The sequence below is a fragment of the Mobula birostris genome, chromosome 13 (assembly GCF_030028105.1).
Source record: "Mobula birostris isolate sMobBir1 chromosome 13, sMobBir1.hap1, whole genome shotgun sequence".
NCBI lineage: Eukaryota > Metazoa > Chordata > Chondrichthyes > Myliobatiformes > Myliobatidae > Mobula > Mobula birostris.
The window spans coordinates 80,863,481-80,869,480 of NC_092382.1; positions in this window are offsets into that span (position 1 = coordinate 80,863,481).

Genomic DNA, 6,000 nt, shown 5'->3' on the forward strand with positions numbered 1-6,000 from the left:
TCACTGAGCATTGGAGGAGTCTGTTCTGCTGATGTTAGCCTTAAACTAGACTGGTGTTTAATATTGTGGATCTGTGAAAGATAAATCAGTTCTGTATCAAATCCCGTGTCTCAGGTACATACTGTCTTTACTACACTCACAATGTACACTAGAGAGGCCACTCGGCCCATCTGGTCCTCGCCCATATTTCCGTTCCATATCAGTATATCAAAATCTATCCCTGCTGCTCCGCTGTCACTGTCCCTGTGATGACAGGTTGCAACTCCGTGGGATAGGAGATTCCCCTTGAATTTCATAGAATCATAGAAATCTACAGCACATTACAGACCCTTTGGCCCACAATGTTGTGACAACCATGTAACTTACTCTTGAAACTGCCTAGAATTACCCTACCTATTTTCCTAATCTCCATGTATCTATCTAAGAGTCTCTTAAAAGACCCGATTGCATCCGCCTCTATCACCGTTGCTGGCAGTGCATTCCACACACACACCACTCTTTGTGTAAAAATTTAGCTCTGACATCTCCTCTGTACCGACTACCAAGGAGCTTCAATCTATGCACCCTCGTGTTAGGCATTTCAGCCCTGGGAAAAAGCCTCTCCACACGACCAATGCCTCTCATCATCCTGTACACCTGCATGAATTTCCTGCAGGCGAGGACCGCTCCGTCTGCAAATGGAGCAGCAGTAATTTTGTGCTGCTCTTAGTTTTCTTTCTCTTCGCCTAGTTTAAACTTTGAATTTAAAAATTTTATTTGCTGATTCTTGAGGGGGAAACAATATGTCTATGTCTACAAAAAGTGGGAAGAATTTACCTGAACCTAGTGATAAAGGTAATGGGAAAGGAAAGGTGCAAAAGCAAAGATCTGATGAAATGCCATCGTGGGCTGAAGATATCGTTCGGACACTGAATTCAATTAAGAATCAGAATGGATGATTTAAAGATCCACTGGAAAAGAATAGTAATGAAATGAAGTCATTTCTGGGAAAACATAAAGACCTGGAAACTCAAGTTATTACACATGAAGAGGAATTGAAGATAACTAAGCAGAAGTTGCCTGAAGCTACAACTCATTTGCAAAGATAACAAAATAAGATTATAGACCTGGAAACTAGGGCTCGCCGAAAGAATATACGAACTGTTGGGCTGCAGGAAGAAGCTGAAGATGGAGATTTAACTGCTTACTTTGGTAAGCTTTTCCACACTTTATTTCCTACCATTCTATCAAAGCCGCCTGCTATAGAAAGGGCACACAAGGCATTTACTTCGAAATTGAAGGATTCTCATAAACCAAGATCTGTTCTGGTTTGCTTTCATCACTTTAAAATTAAAGATCAAATAATGCGACAGGCAAGAAAACAGAGAGTTTTTAGATTTATGGAAACTGATCTCCGCTTTTACGAAGATTACCCAAGAGAGATAATGGAGCAAAGATCAAAATCTCACCTGGAAGGATGTTTGGATAACGGGGAGAGTTCGGCCGTCCGGCCCTTTCACTGTGACCCCCGAACTCCACATCAAATCCGTCCAAACGAATCTGGGTGAACTTTAATGACCAATAAATATAATTCCTCTCTTTGATCACTGTCTGAATGATCCCCTGACTCTGAGAGGAAGGGGTGTCTATGATCCACATTGTCGGGGTGTTGAGTTTACCAGGAGACAGAGACTGCAGGGACGGGAGGTTTTCTGGTCACTAATACACTGTGTGTGGACCCCGCTGGCAATTCTGGTGTTGTGACCCGAATCGAGACAAACACCACGCTGCCCACTCCACCAACAACACGGCACAGCCGGACACATAACAGGGGACTTTACATCTCACAACACTGGATTCAGTGATGAAACCCGTGATTAATGTTGTTGTCCCACTGAAATCATAAGAAACGTCCATTCAGGTGTTTTTAAATACAAGCGCTCTCCCACAGGTGAAGTCACACAGGCGCACCCACGCGCCTGACGTCACACATGCCCCCCCCCACACCGGGATCTGCCCTCACTTGCGCGGTGTCTTACGTCACCCACGCGCTGGTGAGCACGAGCTCTACCGGTTTAACGGCTGGGCTACTAATCACGTGACCAGTCCCTCCCCCACCGCTGTCAACAGAGGATTCAGGAGCTGCGCTATTCCCATTGGTGCGAAGCGATGTCAATCACCGGTTACAGCCAGTCGCGGAGGCGGACCAGCCGAGAGGGCGTTACCCTCGCTGACTCCGTCGTCCCCACCGTCAACTCCTCCATCAGAGCGGAACAAAATCCCAAAGTAAATGTCCGCTTTTTGATTTATTTCCATTTCCCTCCGAGGGAAGTTGGGGCGTTTGTGAAGCGTCTCCTGCGGCCGGAGTCTGAGGTATCGCTGAGAGGTAGGAGGAGACCGCTCGGCCCGTCGGTTTGATGCCGGTTCCCCGGGGAGGGAGAGGATGAAGACGGTGAGAGAGGGGGCGGACAGGATGTTTGTCCCGGTGGGGACAGGAGGGGCTCATCTGTGGAAATGTCTGAGCCCACGGTGGTGGCGATTCACCACATTGGGGGGCAAACACCGGCAGACTGTTGCCCTGCAAGCGGGGCCAATGGTCCGGGCAAAGTGACAATTATTTGTGTTTTGTTGAGATTGTACCGGGAATATGGTGTAAAATCCCGCTCCCCACACTAACACGGGTTATACAGACCAAAGAACAAACTGCCGGAGGAACTCAGTGGGTCGGGCAGCATCTGTGGAGGGAAATGGACCGTCAACATTTCGGGCCGAGACCCTCCCTCTGGACTGAGAGTGGACGGGAAATAGTCCGAGAAAAGAGGTGAGGGGTGGGGATGGGGCAAGAGCTGGGGAGTGAGAGGTGGGTCCAGGTGAGGGGGAGGTGGGAAGGTGGAAATAGTGACAGGGGTGGGAGGTGAGTGGTTGGGGCAACACGGGGCTGCAGAAGATGGAAATTAATTCCATGATGGAGGATCGAGCAGAAACATGCGGTTGAGAGGGGAGAGTTGTGAATGTGAAATAATGAGGGAAATGTTGCCGGTGGGTCAGGCAGTCACCGGGTCACGTGGGAGACCCTCTGCCGTCACGTGATCCCGTTTTATCGCAGATCGGCAGCATCTGCAGGTTGTATTCGAGGCCCGGTTTGTCCGCTCTGATGACGCAATAAGCACATTGCGCATGCTCGCAGTCCCGGGACTGGGGGCGATGTTTTTTCCCGTCTTTGTCCGGAGCGGCTGATCGTCTGCGGGATCCGGATCGGGTGAGGGTCCTCGCCCCCTCGGGCGGGCAGCCGGATGGACGGATCATTTTCTGCGGAGCGAGAGCGACAAGATCCATGCGGTGAGTATTGAGTCGGTCCCGAGCGATGTTCGGCAGTGAGTCCCGTTAACTTTCCCGAACTCGCGGTCTCACCCCGCTTCCTGGACAAAACCTGCCGGGGTGGGTCCGGGTTGTGAGACCTTCACACCGAACCTTGGAATACTTTCCATGCTGTGTTGATAAAAGTTGGTTAGGGGAGAAGGGTAAATGCCAAAGTTGCTGTTGTTCTGTTTTTGTCATTTTCATTCATGGTAGTATGTAGTGTTAATTCAGTATCTGTGTATTGCTGGAGGACTATCAGTGATCGTCCTTGATCTCTTCTCCCATTTGGTTCTATCTGCTCATCCCCTGCCCATGTTGTTCAACCTCTGTCCAGCCTGTATCCCACCACCTCAATCATATGTATCAATCATCTTGTTCAAACTCTGTCCAGCCTGTATCCCACCACCTCAATCATATGTATCAATCATCTTGTTCAGCCTCTGTCCAGCCTGTATCCTACCAATGATTATAAATCAACAATCTCTCTTCTACTGTTGCCTTCACTGTGAAGTGTTTTGCCTCACTGAGTGATTTGTGTTTGTTACCTGGAATGACCAGGGGATTTATTTAATGCAGAATGGGGAAGGATAAAGACAGTCACCACAATTTTAGTTTCAAAGTTAGCAAATGGTTGCTATGTTAATCTTTGATAACAGAAGACTCTCCACATTTAAAGTTGAGTCTGTTATTTCCTGTTTTGGTCTTTTTTGGAGAGGCAATTTCCCGGTTGCCAGGAGCAGCCGCAAGATCTGCAGGGAGTGGTGCACATTTTTACAGCACTCTGGTCACTTCCCCTCATTGAGAGTTAGTGGCCTTGGGAGCAGATGGGACAGATTGATAGAGGGGTGGGGAGGATGTTGTGAGCATTGACTGTGTTAACCCTGTGTTGGAATGAAGAGAAAATTAATGAATGTGGTCATTATATTTGTTCAACATTATTCAGGCCATCACAAACATCTTGTGATCAGTCAATAGTTGTGCGTCATTTAAGGTAAAAAGAGAAAATGCTGGAAGTGTTCTGCAGATCGTGCAACATCAGTTCTGATACTCAGTTTTCCACATTTACTCTTTCCACACCCCCAATCTGATGTACCGAGTTTCCAGCACTTAATTTCAATTTGAAATGAAAAGCCTGTTCATCCTGTTAGCCTACAGAAAATGTAATGGCCAATTGTGCTGGGCAAAATCTCATTTAACAATAAGATAATGATAAAATGTGTTCATTTTAGCTGCTGGAGACCCACACCCAGGTTTTCCAGCCCAATATCTGGCCCAGTCAGACGATTATCAGGTTCCCGTTCTACCACAGGTTGATGCAGGAGTGTCAGTTTTTCAACTCTGAATGGTCGATACACTGCAGCATGTTACCGGCAACAAGGGAGTCCTGGGAAAATTGGTGCTTGGGCTGTAATCCTGGGATGCAGACTCCAGGCATATGGAACTGTTAGTATTTGGGATTTGACCCAAGTCAGTACTTCTGTAGATGAGGCTGAATGTTCCTCCTTCCACAATGATTCAGAAGACTCAGGTTGCTGGACATTGGTTGTGGGGAAATTCCTAATGTGGGGACGATGTGCGAGGATTCTGGGGTTGGTAAGTGGCATGTTCAGCTGCGTGACCCTATCACAGATTTTCACGAAGGTAAAATGGATTTGGGGATCAAACTGCTTGGATTTATGAGTGAGTATTTCTGGTCTGGGATCAGATGTTTGTTTCTGGAGATCCTTTGGAAGCAATGATTGCTGATCTGAGGAGAGAGTAAGGTCACATTCCATCCCTCACAGGGAGAGGCTGTGATTAAATGTTTGGAAAGGTAGAATTGGATCCAGGGGTTCAGAGTTCAAACCATGTTTGGAAATTCCCCCTCACTGTCACCTGTCTGTTAGTCAGTGGTTCTGGGCCTGTGCTGAATGGAGTTCAGAGAGATGCTTGTTTAAGTAAACCTACCAAATGTTGAAAAGCCTGGATACAGTGGACATGGAGAGGATGTTTCCATTAGACGGAGAGCCTGGGATCTGACAGCACAGTCTCAGAATAAAGAAGCTTCCCCATAAAATTGATCTGAAGAGAATATCTTAAGTAAAGGGTGGCTTATTTGTGGAATTTGTTGCCACAGAGTGTGGTTGAGGCTGTCATTTGTGTATATTTGTGGCAGAGGTTAACATATCTGTGATTGCTAGGTAGCTTCAGGGTTACAGGAGGAAGGCAAGAATATGGTGTTGGAATAAAAATCAGCCATGGTTGAATGGTGGAGCAGACTCGATGGATCGAATCGCCTAATTCTGCTCCTACATCTCATGTCTTACCATGACTGAACGATGACTCCTTCCTATCCCTTATCAGGTTTTATGACGTGTCAGCGATATTTACAGATTTGTTCACTGACAGCATTACATTTGTCTTCAATGCTTAAATTTCAGTGAGTTTTATTTTTAGGAACATTGAACAGAATTGTTTTGTTCTCCTTTGCATTGTTAACGTGCTTCATTATCTTTCATGTTAAAGTTAGACCTGCAGTGAGAGGTTTATTGGAGGAAAAGCCCATAACTGTAAGCGAACCACAGCTGAAGATGAGGGAACAGCAACAAGTGAACCTGCCAAAGGACTGAGAGCGTCAGCTGGAGAGAACCCAATGTTGCCTTGGGCTTGAGTGGGTATTGC